Here is a 15,851-nt window from a genome sequence, read left to right as displayed (position 1 = left end):
CATATTAGAAATGTGGGCTCTCTTCCATAAATGGCTGCAGGGCAATATTAGCTTATTCACAGATTGGATTCAATGAGTGCCATGACTTCACCTATTAAAAGCACCTATTTATCAGCATTTTCCTTTGTCCTTTTCTTGGGCAAGGGGGCTACTTCTAAAGACAGCTCGAAGATTCACCCAACCATCTCTTTTGTTTTCTAAAATCAACTACGAGGTTCATGGAGGGCGGGGCACACATGTGTGCCCAGCAGTAGCATTTTATTTGAGCTACTCTAGTTTTTATTCCTTTTTTTTGTTAACGAAACAAAACAAATGGCTCTGGAAGCTTGGAAAATATCAAAGGAAGTTTCTGTATGATCACTGTGTCAACTCATAAAACATTTTCTATGCTCGTTTTATAGTTGACAACAGAAAGTAGGGGAAGGAGTTTGAAAGAGCAGTGCAGCAGTTTGGAAGCAAAAGTAGATTCCATGCATACCTTGCAAAGATTATACTAACCGACTGGAGTTTCTGCCATGCAAAACTCCAATTGGAGAACATATTGATGACTCTTGGCTAGGGACATGTTTCATTGGAGAATATGAATTATGATACACCCAGAGGGGTGGGGGAAAACCAGGGTCAAACATGATAGTGAATTACTTGTTTCAGAATCGGCTACATCCAGGTCATGCCAATATGTTGCTTCTAATGAATTCTTTGAAGCTCTTTGAAGTTTGGCTCAAGGCTCATGATTTAATCAGGGTGATTGCTGGAATCCTGACACACTGAGGATGGTGGGTGGGAGTGATGGGGCTGGCATTACTTTGGGCGCCCAAGTTTAGGGAGGGTTATATATCAGTGACATGGCAAGTTGGGTAGCCCTGTTTGGAATTCTTTTCTGAATATCAGAGGCAGTTGGCCACATTGAAACAGGCAGCAAAACTCTATGTGGCTTTTAGTACTAAGGAATAGGAATGGGACCTTGCTATATCCCTAAGGATGGATTATGGATTGAAAGTTATTTTCTGTTCTATAGGACAAGAAGGCCATTCTGATTTCATCAGGAAGGTCTCATTTTGCCAGCAGCTAAAGTCCCCCTCCCTTTTTTTTTTAAAAAAAGGGAAGACTTTTGTTATTAACATTAGCATCATTCCAATGAGTCTTTTGTTCAGTAAGTAATTTTACTGAAAATAAGTCTCAAACCCATCAGGTAAATCAATCAATCCACTAATACTATTTTCATTCCATAGCAATTGGGTTTTGGTTATTCCGACATGATGATAGACATCCCCAGTTTGGGAATGATGCCATTATAAATTCCATCTACATTTTGAACAGAGAGGACTGCTGGATTGAAGGGGGGGGGGGGTCAAAGAGGCCATCTATGTCAAAATTTAATATCCCTCGCTCAACAGAAGGGGCGGGATATGACACCATCTATCTCCAATCTACAACACAGCAGTTCCAAGGAGGCTTCACACCCATTTGCACTAAGATGACTCTGAGGATACATATAAACCTCCAGGTGGCGTCAACAACTCTAAAAGAATGAAAATTACCAGCTGTCTGCAAGCAATATAAATTCTTCCATTCCCCACCAACCAGTCAGAGCTTCTTGGATGAGAAGTGAAACAAAGTCCAGTTGCCTCTTGAAAACAAATTCTTGGGATATAAATTCCATCATTTCCTGGTGGTTTTGGAAATGGGGGGAAAAGAGAGGAGGTCACCCAACACATTAATCCAGAGTTTGTCATTACCTCATAAAACACTAATTGAATTGGAATGATCTCCCCCCCCTCCTCCAAGGGATTCTACTAGCATGAATACTATTTATATGAAGATCAATAGCTGCAGCTTCAACTTTCTCTAACTAACTGGAAGCAAATTGACTTGGGCAAGGCACTTCCTGAAGCCCCGCTTCTGAGGAGGCCAGCTATCCTTATTCTGCTATGTGCAAACAGTTCTGAGAGGTAGGGAGTAGCAGGCAAGCTTTCCTCCTGCTGGATAGAGTTTAAAGTCATCTGCTCTACCTTGGATGGCAGCAGCTGCCTGGAAAGATGATGAGAAGGGGCATTAAAGCAGGGAGCTTCATGCAGGCTTGGTTCTTGTTCTCGGGAGATTCCTGGTCCTGACCTTGCTGGCCTTGCACTGTTCATCCATCCATTAGGTGCAACACTGCCTCCTTCCTTCCTGATTTCCATGGGAGTCGGAATTCTGCAGTTGCTGACTGCCCACCCTTCAACCGTTTTGCCTACCTATACATACAATAGAATACAGAACAACAGAGTTGGAAGGGACAGTGGAAGTCTTCTATAGTCCAACCCCCTGCTCAAGCAGGAGACCTTATTCCATTCCTGACAAATGGCTGTCCAGTCTCTTCTTAAAAGCACCCACAACTTTCAGCCGTTCCACTGATTAATTGTTCTCACGGTCAGGAAATTTCTCCTTCGTTCTAGGTTGGATATTTCTTTGATACATTTCCATCCATTACTACTTGTCCTGCTTTCAGGTGCTCTGAAGAATAGGTCAACCATCTCTTCTCTGTGACTGTTGTCTTCTCTTGCACTGTTTCTACAGTCTGAAAACTTTTTGTGTATTGTGTTGACCAAAACTAGACACAGTATTCCAAGTATGGTCTTACAAATGCATTATAAAGTGGTACTAATACTTCACATGATCTTGATACTTCCCCTCTGTCGATGGAGCCTAGGATTGCATTGGTTTTTATATTTAAATAATCTTAATTTGACATTTATGACCTGCCTCAGATTTGATTGTGATGTCTACATGTCCACTCCTCCAAATCCAAGCACTATGCTCAATGTACCAAAAATAATTTTAAATAAGTATCCTGATTCTTTATGACTTAGTGTAAGGCATGATCTAAAGCTGTTAGGGAGTCTTTCCATCTAGGATATGAACATTACATGAAGAAGGCTTTTTTCTATGTGTAACATAAATCTCCCGTATGACAAATTTGACACTTCTTCATCTGGCTCAAAAACAAACATAGAATGACATTTTGCAAGGTTTAGTTAAATTCAGCATGTAGTCTCAACATTTTTGCAAGTTTCCAGGAGTCTAACTAGGAATGACATTAAGCATGTGGTTTGCCTTTGCATTTTTTCCACAGTATATAGCAACTGATGTACGCTCTGAACATTTCTGTGCAAATAATTTGACTCGGTTCCATAGGGGGCAGCTGCAAAGCAAAGCAACAAGTGCTTTGCTTCATTGCATATCCTGGTACAAACATCTTCTGAGCTTGCCTTAAGGATCTCAAGAGGGCCACAGCTATGCCAAACCTTGGAATAGTTGCTTCATGACTTGATGGAGCAAATCTCACAGGCCTTCTGATCAAGTTCATGGGATGTGCAGATAGCAGCTTTAGCTCTTTCTTCTGGTACTGTGATCTTAATGAACTTTACTCCTCCCAGAGGTATTTTAGACTGGAAGAAAGTTCCTATTAATGTGAATAGTTTCTGCTTTCTTTGGGGGGGGGGGGGGGTACCCTCAAGTCAGTGTTGACTCCTGGTGACTGCTTGGACAAGTCCCTGTAATTTTCTTGGTAAGAGTTAAGATATGGTTTGGTATTGCTTGGTTCCAAGGGCTGAGAGAGAGGAGCCTGGCCTCAGGTCACCCAACTGGCTTTGTGTCAAAGATGGGATTAGAACTCTTGGTCTCCTGATTTATAGACTGGTATCTTTAATTACTATGTCAAATTGGCTTCATTGAACAATGCTACTGCATTATTATGGTTTGTCATGCAGTTAGCCAGATGTTCAGACTGGATTTGGCATTTTTATCCACAAATGGAGTCCTTCCCCAGGACCTGGAATAAGTAGATATTGATATTTGATGGTGTTAGTGGTATCATCACAGGATGTAAGCTGTTCCAAGTAATGCTACCTTTTGCAATTGACTGATGGTGAATTTATCAATGCCAATGGTGTTCAGGTGGTGCTTTGGTTGTTTTGAGATTGCACCCAAAGCACCTATTAATAGTGGTCATTTTATTTCTTTCAGCAAGTCTTTGTATTTTGTGATTCTTCCCAGTTCTTTCCCTTCTTTTCTCTGCCATGTCCACTATCCAAACCTTTTTTTTTTGTCTTTCTTATAAACAATTGTTAAATCTGGGGAGTTATGTGGCAGGTAATTGTCTATTTTGTTTCATGCATATATATGGCTGACACACACAACATGATCACATGATAACCTTCAGGATCTTTTCATGAAGTGAAAAATGAAGGTAAAATAAATGTTTAGTAGATCAGCCTTATAATTTTGTTGAAGCTGTTTGAAACAAGATAGAGATTTATTAAATAATTGCAAGTGTGAAGCTTTCTTTTCCGTGTGTTTTTGTTCTTAATGTTGTAACATTTTATGATGACACTATGATAGAAAAGATCTGACCAAAGAATCTCAGGAAGTACAGCCTCTTGTCATCCGTATTTCTCTCAATTAGGTGCTCCTGTTTGATGAAAATATCTGTGTCCCTCAAAAATTTTCATACCATTTATCTGACAAAAATTGCAACTGTATAAGAAAAGTTCTTATTATTTTTCTCTTTCATTTCATTCTATGACATTTTCACAGTTTGATGCTTTCTGGAGGCATTAAATTATACCGTACATAACACTAGCCTTGTTGAGTGTATTGCCTGAGGATGATGAGAATTGTTGAGAAGCTAGCTGAGGATGACTGACCTGTTGCAATATAGTTTGGCATGAAAAGCAGTGAAATTGGTAAAACAGGGCATAAAGATTAGCTCTTTTTATTAATGAGGAATAGATGCCAAATCATGCAAACTTCAGTGATATAGACACCCTTATATCCAGAACATTGGAGAAAAACAATTTAAATTTCATTGCAGAGAGAAGACACACTGATGTGAGGAAAATATCTAAAAGTGTTAAATTGCAGGATAAGTCACCCTTGTGGAAGAAAAATTTAAGGAAGAGCACAAACATCGAAGAGTGTTCCATGCATGTTGGAGGCGCTGGACTAAATTGGATCATTCCATGTTCCTATTAAATTAATAAGTTTAATTAAAATAATAGAATAGAAAACATTGAGATCAAAATGGAAAAGGTAGCACAGTCACCATCTTACCACTCTTTCTCACCAAGTCCATGCCTTATTACCTTTCCTTAACCCCCACTTCTCCCTGCACCATCGTGAAGACAAAGTGGTTATTAAGTAAGAAAGTGGGTGTATTTTGCAAGCTTTAAAAAAAGGATCCATCACTACAAAACATGTCCACCCCCATTTTGTACTCCTCTCATCCATCTTGCTCTATTTTGGTCTTCCTAAGAAACCTATTACCATGGCATCAAAGCACTGAAACCTCCTCCATAGCCAACCTGCTTTAGACATCTTCTGCCCTAATTCAAAAGAGTTTTGTGTTGTTCAACAACAACAAAAAACCCCACTAACTTCATCCTGGTTATTCCATCTTGTCTTCCTGCTTTAAAATGTATGTGCATCTGTGTATCCCAACCCCCATTTTCCTTTCAGCCTTATCCAGGTGCTCCTTTTGTTATCACACAGCAAGGAACATATTTTAAAAGTGTTTTATGAAACTGAAGAAAAATGAATGGCATTAATAGCAATAGCACAGACTTACATGACAGTGCTTTGCAGCCCTCTCTAGGCAGTTTACAGAGTCAGCATATTGCCCCCAACAAACTGGATCTCCATTTTAGCAACCTCAGGAGGATGGAAGGCTGAATCAACTTTGACTCAGTGAGAATCAAACTCCTGGAAGTTGGCAGAATTAACCTGCAATACTGAATTTTAACCAATGCACTGCCCACCATGGCTCTTAACCTAGCCTCAGCATCCTGTTGGTTATTCTGACTGTAGAAATTGACATTTAAATATGTTAAGATATATATTTAAGAACATATTTTTGTTAAAAAAAAAACCAGTGACCATCCAGTGTATATTCAGTTCTCCTGCTCCACTTACGGTAACTCTATCATAACTGTTTGACTGTTCCACCAATATGTTGGTTAGTAGGTAGCTTGCTCAGTGGAAAGAATGCATGAAACAACATCAGGAGCATCACCCTTTTTTTTTGGGGGAGAAAGTATTCTCATATCTGGTGCTTACATGAATGGAAATGAAATATTCAGCAATAGGAAAGACTGGATTAGTTGGATCTATCTGCAGCTGAGAGCTGGAGATATACTGGATTGTGCTATGCATTATGGAAGGAGACTGAATCAACCGAGAATCTGAACTGCACTTATCAGAGTCAGGGAAAAAAGTTGCCAACAATCCTGAAAATACCAGTCTAACTGGTCTGAAGCATGCTATGTAGAGACAGACGAAGTAAACTTTTCAGACAAGGAAAAGTGATAAAAGTGCAGAGGCATCTACTTCTCTAACAACATCTATTGCTCCTTGTGGTGGATGGATTGACAGGTGCACAAAGTTTGGGCATGCAAAATGGAATCCTGACATTCCAATGCAGTGTAACATAGAGATCCCATGACTTCATAGATGAGCAGGACAATGGCCAAGTCCCTGGAAGCAGGTTGAAAGCTGCAAAATTGACATGGCTCATAGGTACTGGTTTCATGGCCACAAGATTATTATTTGTCTGCTGTGGATATTATTAGTATACATCAGCATACATCAGATATGTTTAAATGTTTAAATCTGATTGATTAGTGGTGTCCTTTACCTGCATTCATTAGAAATGAGGCCAAACATGCTAGTGCTGTTCACTGAGAGTCCCAAAGGTGCTTTTTTTTCCAAGAGGGAACTGGACTTTCTGTTTTTTCTTTGAAGATGTTTCACTTCTCATCCAAGAAGCTTCTTCAGCTCTGAGTTTTCTGCCCTGTGTCCCTTCACTGTTGAGCACAGGGCACATAGGCTGTTGGGAATGAGTCTGTCTGTCTGCATCTGACACTGAAGCACAAATTGTTCCTGTAGTCTGCAATTTTTCTGGAAATCCATTCATATTCCCGCACCATTTGAAGGGTGCTCATCCCAAAGAGCATCGTTTAATGTCTATGGAGATTCTCAATCATCCAGGACATGGTTGTCCCAAAGAGAGCTTCTTGCATGAGAAGTGAAACGTCTTTAAAAGAAAAACGAAGAAAGTCCAATTGCCTCTTGGAAAAAAGCACCTTTGGGCCAACCATGACCTGGATGACTGAGAATCTCCATAGACGCTCACTGAGAGTGTTTAGTGATGATCTTGAGAGTTGATTCTCTCAGCAATTTCCCACAGAGTTGCTTTCAACTCTAACTGAATGTATTTCAGCCAAGCCTCCTGCAAATCCTTCCACTAGCAAAGTCTTTAAGAAGCTCCTCCCATTCCCTGCATCCATGGATCTAATAAGCAAGATATAAACTAGTAGAAGATGAGAACAGCTTCACTAGTTGTATTCAGAACTAATAGTCAAATAGCTATTCAGGTGGTATCATATTGGTACATGCCCACAAAACCGGTAGTAAATTTTTTTGAATCCCACCACTGACTACAATCCTCTCTTAAGGCAACACATGCCAGTTAGTCCACTTCTCTGCAGCCTTCCTGAGTGAAAAATGCAGCTTCTCATGGTGTCCATTTGTCAAGCTATCAAAATCTTGTCGCTTTCTTTCCTTCACCTCCTATTCACAAGTGGTCATTCCATCTTCCTTGATTGAAAGCCTTTTCTCTTACCTCTCTTTGTCTTCTTAAGATGTTTCTTAGAAGTAAGTTTTCTGTCTCTCCCTTCACTTGAAAAGTTTGGTTCATCCTTTTCTTTCTGCATTACTTCCAGGTTAATTTCTGCTCTTGTCCTTTTCCCCCTATCAGCGCGTAATGGCAGTATCTTGTAACTCACAACTTCACAGATTTTGTATTTTTTTCCCTCAACCTGAAGATTTTTTTTTTAATTCTCAATTCTTTGGAGACAACCTCCTCCTCTTTTTTGGAGGTTCCTAATTCTGATTTTCTCACAGATTCTACACTATCTCCCTACAAGCTCCTTATCTCTTCAATTGTATTCCTATTTATCTTAACATCTGGGGATCCCATTTCTTCTTCTGACTCCTTTTAGTTTCATCACCCTGAACCCAGTTAATTTTGAACACCCAGTTAATTTTATAGCTTCTCATGGCAACCCTCTGCAATCTGTCTGAGATTTATTCATTTTCCAACTCTACAAATACTTTCTAAGCTGCATAGACTTGACAAATATGTCCTGATAACAACTATTTTGGTTCTGCGTTCCCACAGTGTTGACTTCATCTTGTCATTAGATCATGAATTAAACAGGTTAAAGTTGTTTTTAGCTAAACTAGGATTATAGTTCCAAGGGCAATCACAGATGTGTCAAGGTTTGACACCCATTATTTGGAGAAGAGTCAGGAGACTACTAACACTTGAATCAGAGGCAATGGAGGCAGGAAAGGGAACGGAAAGGAGGACACCCAATTTCATGCTGGCCTCATTTTCTGCAAACTCAAGAGGAGGAGAGCACTTCAACTCACTTCAAGTTCTTGATGTCAGCCCTGGAGCCATTTTCTTTGGCATTTTCAGGGCTTCCCCAGTGGTGGCTGGGTGAGCTGTGGGAACAGGAGGGGGGAGGTAGAGGTAGTGAGGGCTTTGTAACCAAAATAAAATTCTTTCCTCTGAGAACTAACGACATTCCCACCAAGTGTGAAGAGGTGGGTCGTGAGTCCGGGTGAACTTTGGACTGTGACCCGATTGGGCCATGTGATGGTCTGAAAGACCAGGAGGAGGAAAATGTATTTTTACTAAGGGGCAAACCTGAGGGACTTTAGATTCAGGTTTCCCCAGATATGCCAATATGACATGCCTAATAAATCTGTACTTTGAGGAATATGCCAGCCTTGGAGTCTTGATTCTGTTGGGAGTGTTACTTGGAACCCTGACACTTGAATTATATTACTTAGCATTTGACATATTTATCTAACAGCCAAGGTGGCTAGCATGGGATTCATAGTGATTTTTTTGGCTAGCCATGCTTGGTGTTTATGTTTTGATCTTTGCTTTAAGAGTTCCCAAAATACCTGTCATTTGAGGAAGCTTACAGTAGTTTCTAAACATTCTGAAAACTAAATCCTCAGGGGATTCTTTGAAATTTCTGAGCAAGCCTGGATAAACTATGGTCAAACTTAGCATGGTTCTCTTTCGTTGTTTTATTTTAACCCTTCGCCTTACTGTAAGAATGGTTCTGATGATACTTTTTTGACTTATACTACAACAAGAGACTAATTTTGATAAATAGTTACTTTACGATGCTTGGATGGATTTCTTGAAGGCCTTAAAATACTGCCTGTCTCATTAGTTTCTCTCTTTCTATTTGGAGCAGAAACTGAACTGCCTTTTGGGGATATTGGAAGACCATATGATGTTGTAAATGGATGGGTCTAAGATATTCTGTTTTCTTTCATTTTAGGAGTGGAATATTTCTACGGGAAAGAAAACTCTTTTTTGAGTGAAAACCTTGTCATATACTAAATCTTAGCGGTGGAACTGGAGGATTCCAAAAATACATTTCAGTGATCCAAGGGATACAAGTCCTGCTGTCAAGGCAATACAAGTAGTCTTTGTTTAGTGACCACAAGTTATGACCAGCAAGTCTGCCAAACGAGACATCAGTTGACCATAACTGGTTTACAATCTCATTTCCACTGTGGTCATTAAGCAAATAAGCCATGATTGTTAACTGAGACATTTATGACTGCAACTTGCAATTTACTACTAGCTTCTCCATTGACTTTGATAATTTGAAAGTAGTAGCAAAGCATAAGACAGATGGTGATTGTATGACTGCAGGAGGCAGCATCTATTATAAATGCACCACAAGATGAGCGGCATATAAATATGATAAATAAATAAATACCTCCCAGCTACAAAGCAACCAAATACTGAGCCCTGGGGGGTGCAGTTCTTGTTATGAAGTATAGCCAGCAAATTCTGCCCTCAACCTGCAGTTTGATCCTGATGGGCTCGAGATTAACTCAGCCTTCCATCCTTCTGAGGTTGATAAAATAAGGACCCAGATTGTTTGGGGGCAACATTGTAGACCATGCAGAGAGTGCTGTAAAGCAAGATGGGGTGGTATATAAATCTAAGTGCTATTGATATTGCTAAATCTTAATTTCTTGATAATGGGGACACAGTCCTATGAAGAATGATAGGGTTGTCGTAACTTCAAATACTCGAAGGGCAGTGTTGAGTGTGAACTGCTATGGATGATTCCTCCTCCCACTGTAGGAAAGGAGAACTCAGTGAGGACTAGGATACCTGTAACACAGTAAGTCACTTAACCTGTATGACAAATGGTGCCTTACATTGACCAAATAGCTGCTAAAATGACAGTAATCCATTTTCTGTATAGTTTTCAGAGTTCAGTTAAATGCTGCCTGAATCAAAACCATTACTAGTTGAAGATATTATTCTGCCTAGAGCAATACTTATGTAATGGCATATAGGAATAATCTAGTACAGGGGTGTCAAACTCAAGGCCCAGGGCCTGGATCCAGTCCTTGGGGTGCTTAGATATGGCCCATGAGACCGCCCTGGAAACAGCGAAGGACCAGCCTGTGGTGCCTCTGCCAGCAAAAACAGAGCTCAGGAAGGCCGCCTGTGGCCCTCCTGAGCTCCATTTTGTTGGCAGAACGTTGCAGGAGGCTGTTGCAGCTGAAAACGGAGCTTGGGAGCCCGTTTTCACTGGCAGAGTGCTCAGGCCACTACAGGTGCCCCCAACACAAGTGACATTGAGCTGGCCATGCCCATTCTGGCCATGCCCCATGGCCCCACTGAGGTCAAACACAACCCTGATGCAGCCCTCAATGAAATCGAGTTTGACATCCCTGATCTAGGGAGACAGGAAAAAGGTCCTCAGGTGAGAGAAAAACATGGAAGCATTTCAGAAGGGAGCTTCTCTAATTTTCTGGAAGCTAAAAAAAGAGGTTGGGAGAATATCCTTCTGAAATACTTTTCATCCTTCCCCCTCTCCTACCAGTTGCTGACTAAACTGCCTCCTATCAGACTGTTGCCTAAGCTGCAGCTCTTGCTTCTGTCTCCCAAGGCCATTCTCACATTTTCTCACATTTCCTAAGACTGGGGCCTCCCTATTTCAAAGGTCAATACACGAAAGCATCCCTGTTCTATTCAAAGCAACCCTTTCCTGGTTTAATAAAATACTGTTTGGTCTTTTTCTAAACTGCCATTCTAAAGCAGTTGCCATCATTCTGCTTGTGGCATTTGGAAAAGACTGAGCTGAAGTCTTCACTCCGGTCTGTGTTTCCAGCAGGAACATGGACCGTTCCTATTGGCTGATGCCGTTTGACAGCCGGCTATAAAAGGGAGCTTTCAAATGGCATCAGCTGTTGTCTGCTGGCTGGCTACCTTGTTAGCGCAGCAGCCGTGGCAACCCTTTATTGCTACAATAAAGTAAAAGCTGAGGTACGCTCCGTGTTTGCCTCAGGTTATTCCGCCGCTTCACAACACTGGTGACGAGGATGGGATACCTATAAGAGGCAACCAGGCAAAGAATCACTGAGTGAAGTCACTACAAAAAGAGCCGAAGTCACTACCGAGCTGAATGTCACTTTAAGAGCTACTGTCACTATTCGCAAGCACGAATTTCAACTTTCCTCGAAAGATCCGGCACCGCTGAGTCGAGATGACTTCGAACCCTGCATTCCCGCCTTTCAGACCGACAGCGGAAACATGGGAGTCCTACAGAAACCGATTTGACTGTTTCCTAGATGCCATAGACCTTGCTGACATTTCCGACCATAGGAAAAAGTCCTACTTTTTAAGTTTTTGTGGAGCCACAGTGTTTGACACTGCTACGGCATTATTGGCTCCACGTTCAATTAAGATTGTTCCATGGGAAGAATTGCAGGAAATTCTTTCCAACCACTATTCCCCTAAGCCACCCCAAATTGCCAGGCGTCATGCTTTTAGGAGACGGATTCAGGCTGAGGGAGAGACTATTAGTGGGTACATGGCTGCCCTATGAACAGCTGCCTTGCATTGTGGGTTTACAGACTATCTGGAAGACATGTTATTAGAACAACTAGTTTGTGGAGTCAGGGATTTAAGGCTACAAAGGTGTTTATTTGCTAAAGGGGATTTAACCCTTAAATTAGCAATTGAAGAGTCTCAAGCTGCTGAACTATCAGCACTTTCAGCAGCAGAAATTCAGGGAAATCCAATTAGCTGGGGCAGCTCAGCCATCCATTACGATGAAGCCTCCTCAGAAGAAGGTTATGAAGAGGCCAATGATGTAAATCGCCTCAGGCAGCAAAAAACCAGTCAAGGGGAAAACAGGCCAAACCCCAATCTACCTCCACGGCATCAGCCCATTTGTCTAAGCTGTGGGGGAAACCACCTCAGGGCATCCTGCAAGTTCAGGAATGCCATTTGTCTAAAATGCCAAAGGAAGGGTCATTTAGCCAGGGTCTGTTAAGCAGGAAAGACTTTTGCCCCAAAGCCTCAGACAACCCAACATTTCCAAAAACAAGTTGAAGACTGTTTTACCTCCTATCAAGCCAAGCTGACTAACAAAGGCTCTAACAAAATTAGTGTTTTTGTTTCTATAGAAGGAAAACCTTGCAGGATGGAGGTTGACACAGGCTCAGCACTGTCCATCATCTCATGGAGCACCTTGAAACAACTACTTCCCAGAATGGCTAAAAAGAAGCTTCACGGCTGCCAGTTAACCCTACGCGACTACCAAGGCAGAACCATCCCAGTCATTGGAAAAGGCAAGTTTTTTGTACAATTTCAAAATTTTAAAGGTCACTTGCCTTTAGTGGTAGTGGATGGTGCCCTCCCTAGCCTGTTGGGGTTAGACTGGTTCCCTGCCCTTGGCCTCCATATAAGCGGAATCCACTCTATTACAAATGCTGAAGTGGACACCTTGTTTAATGACTATGCTGATGTGTTCAGCGAGGGGCTGGGCTGTTATTCAGGAACCCCAATATCTTTCAACTTGGACCCTCAGGCAGTACCAATCCGTTTAAAGCCTTGAAGGGTACCTTTTGCAATCCGCCTCAAATTAGACATGGAGCTTGACAAATTAATTAAACAAGGTGTATTAGAGCCTGTGGACTTCGCAAAAAACCCCAATAGTGACACCCCTGAAGAAAGACGGGAGCATAAGAATCTGCGTGGATTACAAGATGTCATTGAACAAATATTTACAAATCAGCGCCTATCCAGTCCCTGTTATCCAGCACCTACTACATTCTTTTGAGCCAGGAACCATTTTCGCTAAATTAGACATGTCACAGGCCTATCAACAGTTCCCTGTTGATGACACAGCCGCTGAACTGCAAACTATTGTAACGCACAGGGGCACTTTCAAATGTAGGTGCCTCCAATTTGGCGTAAGTGTAGCCCCAGGAATTTTCCAATCCTTAATGGAAAGACTTCTTCAAGGATTACCGGGCGTAATTCCGTATTTTGATGACATTTTAATATCTGCCCCTGACAAGCCTCAGTTACTGCAAAGAGTCAGAGGAGTCCTCGATCGTTTCAGACAGCATGGTCTTAAGTTAACGAAAGACAAGTACACTATTGCCACCCCACAGGTAGAATTTTTGGGATACAGAATTGACGCCTCTGGTATTCACCCAATTGAATCCAAAGTAAGGGCTATTCACGAGGCACCCACGCCAACTAACAAAACTGAGCTCCAGGCCTTTTTAGGACTTCTTAACTTTTACGCTTCATTTTTGCCTCATAAAGCTTCCATTGCAGACCCTCTGCACAGACTCTTGGACAAGCAATCCCCCTGGCACTGGGGACCTAGGGAAGCCCATGCCTTCCATGCCGTCAAATCATTACTTACATCCCATTACTTAGTTTTAGCAGCAGATGCTTCTCCTTTTGGCATAGGTGCTGTTTTAAGTCATAGACTGCCTAACGGTTCTGAGGCACCCATTGCCTTTTTCTCTAGAACTTTTTCCCCAGCTGAGCGCAACTACAGCCAAATTGACAAGGAGGCTTTGGCTGCAGTTTTTTCTGTCAAAAAATTCCATGAGTTTCTATATGGACATTATTTCGAGTTGATCACAGATCACAAGCCTCTGTTAGGCCTTCTGTCTGGCGAAAGACAAGCTCCTCAGATTTTGTCTCCAAGAATGACCAGGTGGACCTTATTTCTGGCTGCCTATTCCTATACACTGGTTCATCGACCTGGCAAGAGTCTATGCCATGCTGATGCTCTTAGTTGCTGCCCCCTGCCTGTTCCTATGGAGGATCCTGCACCAACTAATGCTGTTTTCCAGATCAACGATCTCAAACTCCCCATCACTGCCCTCGATATCACTGCCCACTCTTCCAGGGACAAGGTAATCGCCCTAGTTCTTGACTGGGTGGGAAGGGGGTGGCCAGCAATTCCTTATGCCCCCGAATTTGTGCCTTTCAAAATTTGCCAGCAAGAACTATCTTCTTTGCAAGGCTGTTTACTTTGGGGAACAAGCGTAGTTATCCCTTCCAAGTTGCAAGACTCAGTTTTAAAGGTCCTGCATGAGGGCCATCCCGGCATTGTCAGGATGAAGGCCCTGGCTCGCAGTTATGTATGATGGCCAGGCATGGATGCTCAGATTACAAGCTGGGTGAATGCTTGTCAGCCATGCCAAGCTACCAGACCTGCTCCACCCACATCCACTCCAGGCAGGTGGGAAGATTCTATGGCCCCTTGGTCCTGGGTGCATATTGATCTGGCTGGCCCCATTCATGGGCGTACATTCCTGGTGATGGTTGATTCTTTTTCTAAATGGGTAGAACTGACCTTGATGATCACCACAACTTCAGAAGCTGTCACTAAGGCTCTATCAAGGATATTCGCTACCCATGGCCTCCCTGACACCATCGTGTCTGATAACGGCCCCCAGTTTACTTCCTGTGAGTTTGAGGTCTTCCTAGCCAACCTAGGAATAAGGCACGCACTTGCAGCTCCTTTTCATCCTGCCAGTAATGGCCTGGCTGAAAGGGCAGTCAGATCAGTTAAGGAGGCCCTGGCAAGGTTTGGGCCTATAGATTGGCACTCTAGGCTCGCTAAGTATCTCCTGACCCAGCACACAACTCCCTGTGCCACCACTAACAGGTCTCCGGCTCAACTTCTCATGGGTAGATGTCTGAGGACCACCCTAGACAGACTCCATCCGCATTATGCCCCAGTCACACCCCTAGGGTCAAAAAGCCAGGCAAGGGAGTTTGCTGAGAATGACCAGGTCTATGCCCGGAACTATGCGGGACACCCTTTGTGGATGCCTGGGCAAATTGTGGTGATAACGGGTCCTAAGTCTTACAGGGTCCAACTGCAAGATGGGCGCATCTGGTGCCGCCATATTGATCAGCTTAGAAGGCGTTGGAGTGCGTCTGCAGATGGCCCTCAAGACGTTCCTGCAACAGAGAAACCGCCGGCGCCCAAAGAAACTTCCCTCGGATCCGACAGGAACGCAAGCCTACCTGAACAGCCATCTATCCCTCATCCAGAAAAGCCTGAAGCCGAGATGCCAGCTTCGTTGGCACCAGAAGTTGCCCAGCAAGCAGAAAAGTTCCTTCCAGCAGCAGCTTCATCAGGACTTAGAAGATCTGGCCGCCTGCGAAAGCACCTGAGTTATCTGAAGGACTACACATGCTCCGTTCTGGGGGAAAGGAGTGTGGCGTTCGGAAAAGACTGAGCTGAAGTCTTCACTCTGGTCCGTGTTTCCAGCGGGAACATGGACCGTTCCTATTGGCTGATGCCGTTTGACAGCCGGCTATAAAAGGGAGCTGTCAAACGGCATCAGCTGTTGTCTGCCGGCTGGCTACCTTGTTAGCGCAGCCGCCGCAGAAACCCTTTATTGCTACAATAAAGTAAAAGCTGAAGTTCGCT

This window comes from Notechis scutatus, chromosome 2 (genome assembly GCF_049901735.1).
Source record: "Notechis scutatus isolate UNSWTSFEM ecotype Mainland chromosome 2, rNotScu1.2, whole genome shotgun sequence".
NCBI classification, from domain to species: domain Eukaryota; kingdom Metazoa; phylum Chordata; class Lepidosauria; order Squamata; family Elapidae; genus Notechis; species Notechis scutatus.
Note: the sequence above shows the minus strand (reverse complement) of the source record.